The sequence below is a fragment of the Bacillus rossius genome (assembly GCF_032445375.1).
Source record: "Bacillus rossius redtenbacheri isolate Brsri chromosome 9 unlocalized genomic scaffold, Brsri_v3 Brsri_v3_scf9_1, whole genome shotgun sequence".
Classification (NCBI taxonomy): Eukaryota; Metazoa; Arthropoda; class Insecta; order Phasmatodea; family Bacillidae; genus Bacillus; species Bacillus rossius.
Window position 1 is genome coordinate 18,012,925 of NW_026962012.1, and position 15,859 is coordinate 18,028,783.

General features: G+C 37.2%; 1 protein-coding gene across 1 annotated transcript in view; it reads left to right on the forward strand.

Annotated features, from left to right (window-relative positions):
• Positions 1 to 9,433: 9,433 nt before the first annotated feature.
• LOC134542601 (UDP-glycosyltransferase UGT5-like) overlaps positions 9,434 to 15,859 on the forward strand; it is a 34,495-nt gene continuing 28,069 nt past the window's right edge. The window contains exon 1 of the mRNA XM_063386981.1: positions 9,434 to 9,532. The gene's annotated coding sequence lies outside the window, so the exon portion shown is untranslated. The remainder of the gene's footprint in view (positions 9,533 to 15,859) is intronic.

Below are 15,859 nucleotides of genomic sequence, written 5' to 3' on the forward strand. Positions count from 1 at the left end.
GTGATTATTATGTTCGTACATAATGTAAAAAAAATTCAGTACATGAAATTCAACACATACTTTGTATTGCAAGTTATTAAACATATATTTTAAAAACACATGTGCGTATCTAAGTCGAATTGTTATGTAATACATGATGAACATTACCGATACAACTTCCCTTACAAATAACTTTCACCCAAAGATAAGGCCGCGGACAAATTATACACACTGGTTGCACGAGGAGCTGAAATAAGTCATATAAGAAAGCCGGCCGGAGTAATTCTTTTCAAGCCAAAGCTAAAAGTAATGGATGTTGTTTGTCTAAAGCAGGCAGTGAAATGACATACAAGTTTACAGAATAGCCATATAAGATCTTTGACGCTTCTTATCCCGTCAGTGGACTGTACGCGAAGAACCAACTGCATCATGGCCCGCCGCCAGTTTTATACTTACGTATGAATACACTTGTAAACGTTGGTTTGTATACTTATGTATGTTGCCGACATCGATAGGTATTCTTTGGCAGCTCGATGTGGATTCATTCGAACACGTTTGCGCTAAACACGACATATTTTTACATGAGAGTGACATCGCGCACTGAAAAAAGTTGCAGGTCTGTAACGCAACAGTGATACAAATATTACATAGTTCGAACATTTTCTGGAGCACGACATTCACTTTGGGTAAGCTACTTGATAGGTACCCTTTACCCGCTTAAAAAGTGATAACTTAAAAAAAAAGTGTACATGAAAGCAGACTCAGCCATATGTTTATTGCTGTTGTATTTGTTATTAACCTACCCTACGTTCAATACGGCCTGTAAGTAGAACCATGTTTTTTTTACTTGTGTACAAGCTGTGGTTGTAAAGCGAATTTATATTCTTAGTTAACTAACGTCTATCATAACATATTTGGAATAAGGCTACCTTAATTTTTTTTTCTAAATTGCTATATTGTTATATATATATATATATATATATATATATATATAAGTATTACTTCAACGGAAATATCTGGTAATAAAAATAAATGAAAAAAAGCATGAAAGGTTAAGGATTATTTTTTTTCAACAACAAATAATTTATGGTTTAACTGATTTGTGTACTATATAAAAACAGAACAAGCTTTCAAAATTTCAAAATTTCTTTGATTATCCGTTATAATTATGTTTGGTTTTAACTCATAAATATTTAAGTTGATTGCCAACGTCACGAATGTACAATAATTTATTTCACACCGCTCCGGGTTGCAGGTAAAGTAACAGGCGTGCAATTTGATCAGAAACGCGTTCTACTTATTCAGGCCCTTTAATTGGGCGTGACGGACCATGTGCCAAATATGTAACAATTATAAGTAGGTGAAGTATAAAAAAATAAAGAACTTGAATGCAAAATAATGCATCCAACAAAAATAATTTGCAAGGTTCTTTCGTGGATGTTGTAATGTGTGGGCAATATTTACTTAATTTTGGTTTTTGGATAAATTAATTGTGGTTTAAATTTTTTTAATAATTTTGTATAATTGCTGTAAAAAATTTATTTCCTGCCATTATTAATTAATTGAGCTGTAGAAATAAGTTTATCTGAAAATTTACGTCATCTTTATTAAACATTGCCACTAATTATACTTTTTAACTTCAAAATGGTTTTTGAATTTTGTAATTAATAACGTACCATCCATAACTACATATGTGTGCAATCGGTCACTGACCTCATCTTCAATCCTCCTCGTGATTCCTGCGCCAGGAGGAACATTTACATAATTCTGACTAGCTTATTTAATATAGAACTTCCCTAGTTTTTATTTTTTATTTATCATTCCATGAACATTTTTAAAACAGTGCAGACAATCAGATCTAACCAAAAAGCATAGCAAAATGACATTTAGTTTTCAAAATACGATTTTTCTTTTAATTTAAAATACATTTTATATAAAACCTACATTTTTAAGTATCAAAACTTTTGTAAATAGTTAACCATTTGGTTAATACCAGTATAAAATTTTTCCCCGGCGTTGTAAGATGTGTAAAATCATTTTGGAAAACTAAAATAATTTTAAAAAATATTGGGTAGTATAATAATTGTTTCTTGAATTTTTATTAAAAATAAAAGGAAAAACAATGAAGTGTATTTTCATGTTAAGAATTAAATATAAATTTTGTCGAATTAGCTAGCGAGACTGTAAAGCCACCAATAAATAGTTTGTAGGACAACTTTCAATGTGTTGATTGATTAGTTTCAATACTTTATTTCGTAATACATGATCTAGTATGGTAAGCTTTAGGATATTTGTAGTTTAAACAAAATAAATGTTTTAGAGATACACGAATATAGTCACAGAGTAAGTCGAGCACATGGTACTGTGGCGAGGCACACTGAAAGCAATTCTGAGAATTTCTTTCGGTCACGGGATTATCTTACCTTTGTGGGTTGTCACCCTCTCACGCACGCACGCACACACAGGTAGCCTGCCTCCCCTCCGGGCCCGGGTTCCCCCATCACGCTACCTGAGCTGTGGGCTGCTAGCTGGCTTCGCCGAGCGGCAGCACGAGACGGTGGAAAACTTTCAGGATTTGCAGAAATTGTGGAAAAGATATCTCGGAATTCAAAGCGATGACTATATGTTTTAAATACATGAATTTCTTCAGAAAAAAATTATCTTTTTTTCTAGACTTGTACTTTTTTTCTGTCATTCTCCTAAGCAGTATAAAATGGCCCCAAAGTTGGACAAGTTGGTGATTTTTTATTTCATATTTTGATAGAAAAAAACAAAAATGTAAAAGTATACAGACAGTTCGTGTATTATCTTCTCGTGGGTGAAAAATTTTCAGATTCGTAGTGTCGATTAATAAAGTCCCATCATTATTTTAAAAACATAGTGTTCCGCTAACTTCTGATGCTACTAGGGAGGCCCCTTAAGGTCTCTGCCTGTTAACTTCGAAATGTTTGCATCTCTGGGTTCGGGGCTTGGCCACAGCTAGAATTTTATACAAATTAAATACCACAAGCTACATCTCTCTTCAAGTTTCAGAACTAATATGGCCACTGATAGCAGACAAAACAATATGGCAGCCACCAGCAGACCGAAACAAGATGGTGGCTGATTTCGCAATCGAATTTGAAAACAATCTGATTTCCAAGATGGTGGCTTCAACATAATGTGCAACAGTGTAGTTACTTCCGATAAAGAGAGAGGTTCTAGAAATACAAAATTGTGGATTATTTTTTCACCTACTGATCGTATCCTGTGTACGTACCTTACCGAGTTGAATAATCGTCCAATGAGTGTCCTTTTCGTTGAATGTATGTTCTTTTCGTTTAAAGTGTGTCCGATGTGTGTCCTTTTTGTTTAATGTGTATTAAATGTTTGTCTTTTCGTTGAATGTGCGTCCAAATGTGTGTCAATTTCGCTGTGTGTGTGTCTAAATGTGTGTACTTTTCGTTGAATATGTGTCCAATGTGTGTCCCTTTTATCGAATTTGTGTCCTAAATATCGATTGCGTGTTCTAAATGTTAAACGTGTGACCTAAATGTCGAATGTCTGACATTAAAATATGTCATTTTTGTCGACTGGGTTCTTGGGTTCTTTCCTTTTGGTTGATAGTGTAGAGCCAAGTTTGTAGTCAGAAATGAATATTTCACGGTTCAAAGGCTTTAGTAGTAAGCATGAAATATGTTTCAGGGACGTTCTTCCTTATGGTAAGCGTAAAACATGCTAATTTTGTTTTTTATTAATTTTTTCTATATGTTTGTTATAGGCATGTAGCCTTGTAGACATGTAGACATGTAGCCTTTAAGCCTCGTAGATTTGTACCCTTGTAGCCATGTTAAAACCTGATTATTTAAGCTTAAATTTATAAAAATTATAAATATTATATTAAAATAAATAGCTGGAAAATGTTGTTGTTTTGACTCGCATATTCTACCAGCAACCATTGGAATATAAGTGAGGCCCAGACGACACGACATTCTAACTCTGGCTATGATGCTGTAATGATCGTCCAGTTGGGACAGTCTGGTGCATAAGTCATGTATTGACCTATTATGGTGAACACGATGGTGTCTCCACCATTAATAACGCCGACCTTGAAGGAAGTCCTACCATCAACGGTGCGGACTCCGATGGCAGTGACGTCGACGGCAGCGGAGATCCCGATGCCATCGACGCCGATGTTGGCTGCAGCTAATGGTCCTCTGCAGGAGACACGTGTGGTTTCACCAGTAGAGCAGACACCGACACGTGCTGTTCCATCGGTTGAAGTTTCACCAGTGTTGCCAGCAACCTCGGGGACTTCAATGTGCAATGGATGTCAATTGGCAAGTTCAATATTTATTAATTTATAACAAACATTTTTTTTTTTAGCCATGTGAACCAAGTATTTCATTTTCCCCTCTAAAAGCTAGACATTTTTCACTAATAAATACTATCACACTTATCAATCTCTTAAGAACTTCTCGCCAATATTTTGTTACATCTTCTGCTTGTCGTGTCAGTTCTTGCTCAATACGCCCCAATTCTTTAGATCATATTACAAAATCAAGTGCAGCATTCAAGTGGTTTTTAGAAGTTTCATGTTCAACCAGATGTGCAGAAGCATTTTTCCAGTCACAATAACCACCATGAGTAAACTGTGAGTGTTTTTGAGAAAAAAGTTTGCATACATAACAATATACATGTCCATTGCTAGGAGAAAAACAGAGCCATGAACGTTTTATAGTTTCGCCGTTCCATGTTTTCCGTTAAAAAAAAAAAGTTTGGCATTTACTTGTAAAACTTTATTCAGAACTTTTATCATTTTGTTTGAAAGATTTACTGTCAAATAGATCACTATCACAATTTTTAAGTGCTAAGGTGTCCATTTTAATGCAGTAATCAACATTACCTGGTGTCATAAACTCCGGCCACAATTCAATGTAATTTTCCAAGTGAACATTTTCACCTAAAGCAGGTCCAAGTGAAACTATTAGTGCTGGTAATGTCTCTAAAACCACTGGTACTAGAGATGTCGTGGAAACCGCTGGTTCTGATGTCTCGGGAACTACTGGTTCTGATGTCTTAGGAACTGCTGGGGCTGATGATGTCTCGAAAACTGCTGGTACTGATGTCTCGGGGTCGGGAACTGTTATTGCTGATGATGTTTTGGAAACCTCTGTTGGAATTTCTGGAACCTGAAAAATATACATTAAAATATTATTTACTTTAGAATAAAAAAATTATAAATTTAAATTTAATAATTATTAAAACAATATGTTAAGAATTGTAAAAAAAGACTGCTGTCTGATAAATCGTGCTATTGCTTTTTGTAAAGTGTTCAAATTGCCTAATGCTATCAGTTCACCAAGCAGATGCTTGTGTGTGCCTACCGGCTGACCGACCGATATGTAACTTAACTCCGATATAAATCGAGGACTTGCAGTATTCCTTTAAGCAATAAAGGGAAGTGATTTCAGTTTGCTTCCCCCGGCCGCCAAGCAGTGTGCAGAACTTCATCTGCCTTCAGCTGTAGGATTGTCAGTTGGAAACCCACTCGCGTCACTCATCACTGCTTCAGCTGTTGGTGTTTGGCTAGGAAAATATTTAAGAACCAGAACCACTACACGCCAAACTGCTGTATTGGGTTATCTGTTTTAATATTAATTACTTTGCATTTTTTGAAGCGTGAAAAATGATAAAACGGTTAATTATAAGGTGGAAATCTTAATTCCACAACTTCAAAAGTACTAGTCTGACATGTATCGTACATTTAGCCTATCTTCACTTTAGATACATACTGTGATAGACCCTACCACTGAATGTCTCACAGAGGCGGCCCTATGACCGAGAGACTGCACACGGTTTCATCGCGCTGTGCCTAAAGGCGATGGGTAGAGCCACGATTATTTCGCGGATTCCATTCTCTCCAAGCTAGACTAAATGTGACTATACATAATCGAGCCCTTTCAGAGTGTTCATTGGCCCTTGGCCGATAGCAAAAAGTCACGTCCTTTGGCGAGTTACACGTGATTGTGTAACCACTTCTTATTATCTTTGAAAGATTTGTGCAATGGGAGTGCATGACTTGATGTAGGCTTTTGACATACGCCATTGCTTAGCATATGTATGTCTGCAAAAGAAAACTACAAAAAAACACAAATGACAAAAAACACAAATTAAGCAAAAATTGCTGTTGTCAGGATTTAACGCCACACAATATTCCACAGCAGGAATATGGTCAACAAACAAGGAAAAAACAAAGAAAAATGGACTAACAGAACGAAAAAACCCCCACAAATGATGACAGCACAAAAATTCCGAACTCAAAAAAATTCAACACAACAGTTGAAACGAGACAAAAAAACACAGCAAAACGAAAAGACGAAACAAACACAATAGTTTTCCAAAAAAAAAAAACGAAAAACAAAAAGAGAAACGAAAAAAACCCCACAAATGATGACAGCACAAAAAATATTGAACCCAAAAAATTCATCACAACAGTCAAAACGAGACAAAAACACGACCAAACGAAAAGACTAAACAAACACAACTTGTTTCTGTTTTAGAAAACTGTTGTGTTTGTTTCGTCTTTTCGTTTGGTCGTGTTTTTGTCTCGTTTTGACTGTTGTGCTGAATTTTTTGGGTTCAATATTTTTTGTGCTGTCATAATTTGTGGGGGTTTTTTCGTTTCTCTTTTTGTTTTTTATTTTTTTGGAAAACTATTGTGTTTGTTTCGTCTTTTCGTTTTGCTGTGTTTTTTGTCTCGTTTCAATTGTTGTGTTGAATTTTTTTGAGTTCGGAATTTTTGTGCTGTCATCATTTGTGGGGGTTTTTTCGTTCTGTTAGTCCATTTTTCTTTGTTTTTTCCTTGTTTGTTGACCACATTCCTGTTGTGTGGCGTTAAAACCTGACAATAGCAATTTTTGCTTAATTTGTGTTTTTTGTCATTTGTGTTTTTTTGTAGTTTTCTTCTGCAGACATACATGTGCTAAGCAATGGCGTATGTCCAAAAGCCTACATCAAGTAACCACTTCATCTTCTCGGGCTCATTTCACTCTGATCGACCCCTCGTTTCTAGGCAGTGAAAACGCTAAACCGATCTCACCAGACGGTGACCTTAAGCACTTGACAACATTTTAAAATCAATTTTTATTGAACTTACCACTTCGGTGTCTTTATAGTTTTGAGGTTGACTCCATATAGCAGGTGAACAAGTAACATCGTCATTGTTTGAAGCAGTAAATGAACTTGGCTTAAACATCATATAAACGGTCATACGACGTGACTTGGCTATAACTTCTTCGTTCTTCTTTTATTGCTCTTTTGAAATCTTTCGTTTGGCGCTTCTGCTTTTAAATACCTCTTTATTTTTATGGCCATTACTTTGTATTTTAAGGCGATCCATAAAACTGTTATTTATAAAACCTGTTGCAGTGATAGCTTTACTTTGTTGTTACGAAAATGTTTAATTAAAGGCTAAAGTTACATATTAAGATAAAACAGATAATAACTGACGCACACGATCACTGAAACACCGAAACAAACACTACAGAATGGGTCATAAATTCACACAACTTTAATGTATGCATACCGGAAAAAGAAAGACGCCAGTCGCCAGGTCAACATGAAAACAGTGTCTACTGACCTGGAGTTTGTGCTATTGATCTTTGTACTCTCAGGGCTCACTGGACTCAGCTTACAGAGCCTCCCCCTCTTATCTCGCTTTGCTCCCCCCACCCCGCACCCCGCAAATGAAGTTTAGCCAATGAAACGGTTGTAGTGACATTTGTAGTGACATCTGAAGACAATGCATAAATGTACCATTATTTGATACAAATAAAATGTATTCCATTTTTATATTTAAATGAGTCTGTTCACTAAAATCATAATACAAAGATGGTTTTGGTTCACTGTCACTATGTAAATAAATGATTGAAGAAGATACAGCATGTCAAACTGCAAATAGCCTACTCTAGTATCACATATGGGTCTTTGTGTCCTTATTTTGATAACTACTTAAGAAAAGTGTTTTATCATCTGTCTTTGCTTTGCTAGAGCAGCAGGTAAAACTGGATCAACATCATGTACATCTGCTGCAACTTGTACATTTTCTTCTTCATTGCGAGTCTCTACTAAATTAGCACCTTCATTCCTGTTTCTTGAGAAGTTGCATAATGCAGCACAGTATTTTAAAATATTGGCAGCAAAAGTAGGTTGCACTCATAAATAGTTCAGACAAGGAAATTCTCTTTTAGAATTCCCAGAGAATTTTCTACGACTCTTCTAGTACCTACTTCTATGAGCACGATTAAAGCGGTGAATTGCTGGTGTTTCTTGTTGGTTAACTGCTGGTACTATCAACCATTCTTTTAATGGGTAACCTGAATCACCAAGTAGCACTGCATTGGGATAAGGTCGCCAGCCTGCATTGAAGCGTTGGTATAGGGTACAGTTACGCAACACTCTTGAGTCGTGGACACTTCCGGGCCAGTTTGCACTTACGTAATGAAGTGATGGTCAGGCCCATATACCACCATACAATTTATCGAGTGATCACCATTGCGATCCACAAAATGGTGTTCGTACATATTAGGCCTATCGATATGTATTAATGTTCCATCAATACATCCACTCGTAAGTGGCATTCCGGCAATTTCATGAAACTTCTGAACAACCTCGTCAACATTCTGTGGCCATTTAATGATGATTGGAAATATGATTTCATTGACAGCATTTACAAATGTTTTGATACATCTGTGTACTGTTGCTTTGGTATTACCATGCATATCTCCAACTGCATGGTACTGTCCGCCATTTTCCAACCAATGTAGAGAGACAAATATTTGTTGCCTTGCAGATAACGATTTATTTCTTCGTGTAGGGTGATCCAATAGATGACCTACATGTTGTACTAGCTCCTCCAGTTTAACAGCACTCATGCGGAACCTTTCGTTATACTCAAATACTGTGCCAAGTCCCATGGTCACTCTCTCTCTAATATTGCGTGGTCGCCTCATAACTTCAATATCTGTATCATCTTCATCAGAATCGGTAAATATAATAATATCCATTGTATTCTAAGATGTTATAATGTCATTCTATACACAAGCATAGACTTATTAATGATTTACAACTAATATAATTGGACTTACAAAATATTCTACTTATTGACACTAGTAGCAATTTCTCACAAGTTACAAATGCTTGCAAGGTACAAGTTTGTTTATGAAACAAAAACAGTTATTTACTTGTAAAATTAACTTGTAACTTGTAGCATTTCACTTGTAACTACAAGTATTTTCTTGTAGCTTTATGAAACAACATTATCAAAGTTTTTACAAGTTACTAGCAAAGTTCCTTGTAACTTGTAGACTTGTAGTTTAATGAACTAGGCCACTGACCGCCGGCCGGGGCCATGTTGTTTGGGAGGGGGGGAGCGAGGGAGACTCAAGGTCAGCAGCAGCCTCGCGTCAGGCGGTCAAAGAGCTCCGAGTGTCAGTCGCGGCCGCAGCTCTGCGCCAACTGCACGAGACACTGCTTCGCTAGTTGCCGGCCGGCTCTACACTGGTCAAGCACGGTGAGTATCAGCTCTCCTAATCCCGCGTGCATGGACGTGTGTTGTGTGTGTAATATTTCTTCGCGCTCGCGCTTCCGATAAAATATCACATGTAGACATTATTTAGCTTCATTCATGAAACGAATAGAGCGAACTTACTACGGTTTTAAATTCCTCTAAAGGTCCGGTCATAATCGACGTAAAAATTTAACAAGCACAACACAGTTTTATATGTAACAAGTTGGACTTCATGTTATTCATAATTACTAGCTACAATTACACATTACGATAGGCATTTACACAAGCTCGGTATTAATAGCAGAGGAGTAAAAGATTGTAAAAAATGAGGGGGGGGGGGTTCTAAATCCCCGAGGCCCGTCACCAGAGGGGCTCAATAAAATTTTAAAACTTTTAAATGCGTTTGCTCTGATAGCAGGACGAAAATCGCGTTCGGAAACCGTTAGGTTATGCAATATGCTCATATTGCATTTACAGTCGTGGTCAATGTAACTTTTTACAAGCAAACCTGACTGGAAGAAAGTGATGACAACAGACCACAAGAAGAGAGAGTGTGTGTGTGTGTATATATATATATATATATATATATATATATATCCTACTAATATTATAAACGTGAAAGTTTGTAAGTATGGATGTTTGTTACTCTTTCACGTAAAAACTACTCAATGGATTTTAATGAAACTTTACAATAATATAGCTTATACATCAGAATAACACATAGGCTGCATATTAATATGAAATTCCATCCTTAAGGAGTCAAAAAGTGAAAATTTCATTTTATAACAGAAAAAATAATAGGTTATAGACATACAAATAGTGAGTGAGTGTCATTTCTCTATGTCTACCACACGATCATACACATAGTTAGGTCTTGCAAATTCATATTTTTCTCCTTGGTGAGACCAGCCCGGTTAGTGGAGCTCGCAGCGGCTAGCAAAATAAAGATGCTAATAACAGTTTGGTTCCTAACTTCGTCAATAGATAAAGTTGCCTTGAATTTTAAACGCACCTTCGTTCGATGCGTTTGTCATGTTTTTAATTTTCGTTTGTTTGTGCCGTATGCGTTCCTATACCATTTATTCGATTGCGATGAAATATTGGTGAGTTGTTATGCGGATGCCCGTGAAGGTTTCTGAGACGGTATAACTATTTTGCAATAGTTGTAGCACGAATCGTTTAAAAAAAAAAGTGTTTATTTCATATTATATAGCGGCACTTCGTCTGTTTTTGTTGTCCAAGTGCGCACGCATGAGACAATTTATTTAAATATAAAAGAGAGACAGAGATAGAGTGATATATATACAGAGTGAGAATGAGAGAGACAGAGAGATAAGTTGAGATTAGCGAGGTATATAGAATTAAATGGGTTAGATAAAGAGATATATAGATGTAAGTATAGCGCTATATAGAGATTTATATATAGAAGAGATAGAGATAGAGGGAGGTATGTATGTAGAATAAAGAGATAAATAGAGATAGAGAGATACATATATATATAGATGTAAATAGAGATAAATATATATTTAGAGATATGGATGGATGATTTGTATATGTGTAACTACTTTAAACATATTACAAAACAAAACTGAATGAGGCATTGAAATGCATGCTTAGCATTAGCTAGATAATGGAATCATTTCAATATTAGTAATCTCTTATTTTTCAGCTTTATTCTATAGTGCTTTATAAAGTCTAGATTACATACAGACCACCAATTTTTCGATATATACAGGTAAATAACTATACACTGGCAGAACAACGTCTGTCGGGATCTGAAAGTGATATAAATTATTTTGTACAATCGACATTCAAATTAAGAATACAATTACTAACTACATCTGATTTCGAAAAAGGTCCCCTTCGCCATGTTTTCAGCCCGGGCAACGCCGGGTACTGCAGCTAGTGTGTGTGTAGGTGTGTGTGTGTGTGTGTAGGTGTGTGTGTGTATATATATATATATATATATATAATATTTTGTTGCATCTGAGGAGTCTTGGCTATCGTTTGGCGGCGGAATGTCACAACCCTGATAAGACGACGAGAAATCGGTCAGCCACGACAGACAAGTGGATGTTTTGTGAAGGAGATGTTATTTCAAGATAATGAGCGGGACATCTTCTGTTGCTGTCGGTAACTCAGGTTTATTTGCGCTCCTTGGATTGTCTACCGTTTTCTTTTAGTTTGAGTGTGTGGATGTATCACACAAGTGCTGTAGGGACCACGAAAGTATCGAGTTGCATCCTATAGTTCTGACAACAAACATCGCTCGGCCCGGCCCGGCTGTATATTAGGCGTTCTAAAAATATGCAGAGCAGTAATGAAAACGAAACATTTAATTGTGTATCTGTGAAAAGGTAAAAAGAGGAATAATGTCATGTTGTTACACTGAACGCACGTAAATAGACACAAATAATTCTAACATGAAGTGATAGTAAAGAAAATTTGACTGAAGTTCTTGAAACTCACCACAGTGAAGGCAGCGTTGGTTTGATCCACAGCTCACGCAATCCAAGAATGCAAAAATGGCACCTCTCAGTCATACGAAACGAGGCGATATGGAAATTTAAAATATTACCAAATCTCGATAAGTCAAAGAATAAATACCAGCGCTTATAAAGGTTGAGCGAAACACGATGTAGCACCGTCAGTATCACTTTTTTCATTACTGTTGTCCGTTACTGTGTTACTGGTTGATGAAAGGAATTCATCATCGTCACTGTCATGTAAATTTATTGAGAACTGATCCATTGCCATGACTATTATGCAATCCCTCTTCCAGTATTCATCTTCTAATTTTCAACATGATTGCAGTAGGCTACCCAGTCATCCTTTGTTACGGAGTCAACAGCATCCAGTGTGTGCGTCTGAAGTGCTTGCTCGGAGAACTCTCCCACGGTATTACATTCCCGAATGCACCTCTTTATCTTTGCTCACGCTAATTCAATAGCATGGAAATCACGCATGTATGGTGGGAGTCGAATGACATAATGTCCTGCATTTTTTAAAAGTTGAACAACAGGAAATATTTTCTCCTTGGTATGTTGTTTTTATACCAATTCCATAAACATACAATTCAGCATTTTTTTCTCATAAGACTCTACACTTCTGCATTTTAGCCATGTAATCATAATTTTTTTTTTGTACTGTACTTCGAAGGAAGCTTATCGCCTTGTTTGGATCTATATGGCGCATTCTCCATTACTACAACAGAAGATGGCGGCAAGTAGGGTAGAACACTTTCGGTCAGCCATTTCTAGAAATTAGTAGCATTCATTTCCCCGTAATAATCCCCGAGTATCGTAGCTGACTTGTACATCAATAATCCCCCTAGGAGAAATCTACATCTGGAACCAATATTAGCCTCTTGGTTGCATTTCCTTTAGTTACTCCCGTTATGTCATTTTTGCGTTGCCAGCATTTCTGGAATGTGAGATTAGTATCCATCCACGACTCATCATTACCTTCAAACCTACACTGTCTAATTTGTGTGAGGTACTTGGAGCACCATGCCACTATAATAGCTCTTTAGATTAACAAACGCCGCCTGTCTTCGCACCGTTTCCAGACCAAGCCCATACTTCGCAGTAATCTCTTGAGCAACGAAGGACTTCACTGCCAACCTATCTTTTCCTTTAATACGGTAATCAGTTAGCGTACTGTAGGAACGTTTTTAACCGCATAGAATTCCTTCATTGTCTCTCTCACAACACGATTATGGAGGAGAGAGAAAACGTGAGAAACCGCATAAGTAGCGTTGGAGGGGGGTTTCCTTTGTCCCTCTCTACGTCGCCGTTTCGTCTGACCTTGATTTCCTAGCTCGTCCAAAATGGCAATTTTTAGTTGAACATCTGTTGATTTGCTTGATTTTGTTCTTGCATTTTTGCCGCACGCAGGGGCGCCATTTGCCGTCTCCCGAGGTCTCAGGTTCGGGGCCCGGGATGATCCCAGTGATTGCTGGTGGGATTATTGGGGTATTCCGTTATGAGAGAGCGCCAGGCTAGCCATTATGGTTGCGTGGGACACAGGCCCTCCACATCATTCTGTGGGCCCCGTTCCTATAAGTCGTGATGCCTCCTCCCCCCCCCCTTCCTAAAAACAAAGATTTTTTTTTAAAAATTGGCCTTTATGTATATTATTATAGTTATATTAATTTTTAACCTTATCACAATTATTGACGCGATAACGTCTTATAAATCGATGAACGCCGGCTGCACGCACGAAAAAGGGGGTTGTCTGTAAAGTCGGTTTACGGACGATAATTTTACGTGATAACGTCTTAACAAAACATTGATGAAAAATTGCATACTTTTTAATTTTCAAATAATTTTCACAGTTTTTGCTAATTTAATTTAAATATTTTTTTTAAAAATATAAACACGAACAATTAGTTAAAAAGCCCGCCTTAACCTGTTTGATATTATATAAGATTTTCTCGCACGGTGGTTGGCCGGTTCTTGCACGCTCGGCTCAGGCGGAACGAGACAAATTTTTGGTGCATACAGCGGGCGTTCATCGATTTATAAGACGTTATCACGTCAAAATGTTTTTGGCCTTTATGTACATTGTTTTAGTTACGTTAATTTTTAACATTATCACAATTATTTTTCAAACACACTTAAAAACTAGTTTTAAGTCAGTGTTTGGATTGTCAACGTAAATTTATTTTGAATAATGGCAAATAAGTGTTCTGCACTGTCAACATGGTGTCACGTCGGATGGTGGTGGTTTTGTTACTCACAGTTGTAGATTCAGACACGTTCTGTACGCACAGCATATTCCGAATCATATTACTCTGGTGTGATATTTTATCGGTACCTAAAATTAGCCCTAACTGTTTAATTGTTTTCTATGATTTATTTTAAATTGTCTACTTTTTTGTTTTAATTTTTTTCCCTTCGTGGGCCCCCTATACCCACGGGCCCCGTTGCCATATCAACGGTAGCTCCGGCCATGTGGGGCCCTGGTGGTCGTCGGCTCCAACGCGGTTCACTGGACTCGCGGCGATTATTAATTTATCAACTTCGGGCAGCGAAACCATTTTAAAAGTTTACCAGAGTTTTAAAATAAGGCCCGTACACTGTTCATACCCGGTAAGCATAATTCTTCTCCCGGAGAATTATCTGTTGTTTGTTGTATTCGCTGCAGCACTGGTGCTAACACACTTCACACTATTAACACATGTCCCATTAACATGCGCTGTGGAGCACAAGGGACAGCTGCGGTCTTTTCTGTCGTCGGTCCGGTAGAGCAATGAGCAAGTGGTCGGTATGTATGTATAACAAGTTTGGATTGAACGTCCAATGTGAGACGTTGGCACAAGACGGCCGTGCGCTAACGTAAAAATAAGCGCGCGTTCCAGTTTATTTAGTTTTAATGTTAGCTGGCCATCAGGGGCATTTATTTGATTCCATTATTTCTTTGGAACCACGATGTGTTGACTCCAACTTGTTTGCTTTTCGTGGCTTGTTAGTTCCGGGGCTTCAACAAAAAAAGTTCTTAGCAATGGCGTATGTCCAAAAACTTACATCAAGTCATGCGCTCCCATTGCACAAATCTTTTAAAGATAACATAGTTCCGGGGCATTGGTATGATTAGTATAGCCTACCACTGCACCCTTGCTTGTTGCGTCGTCTTTTATGTATTTATGCCATGTTGATTGTTTGCTTACCTATTAAACACCCTAAGTGTAAGTTGGCATTTTTGAGTGGTGTTGACGGAGCTCCTGCTTATGATTGTAGTCAAGAGTTTTTGTGTACCCATGCTTAGACTCTTTGCTTAGTCGTAATGTTATTTGCTCTTCCTCATCCTCGCTTGTACAGTCACTTATTCTTGTAACTCGTAATTTCTTTGAGACTTTCGTGCGGATAGTCCAGGTTTTCTTTAAATTCATAATTTGAGCCACGTGTAACATGTGTAATTATACTAATTTATACTGTGTGGTTGTCCCCTTGCACTGCGCAGTACGTTAAATTATTTGACAGGAGTTTACTGTCTGATACTCGCATTTATTATGCTTGAATATTTATTACGTGTCTTAATGGTCATGACTTTTGGCTCGTTAACTGAATGATTAACTGATATAGAAAGTTTGTACTTCATAGCCATGCTGTTGGGCTCGCAGATGGTTTTCTTAACGTGTCATTTGTTTGGACACACTAGTCACTAGCCACCTTATTGGACTCGTTCAAACAAATGCCCTATGTTTATTTCATTTGGCATCTAAAAGAATCTTTCAACTATATAATTGTATACATTTCAATGTTTAATTACCTATTCTCCAGAGGAGCTGCTTGTTACCATGTTTAACATTTGAGATACGAACAAAAA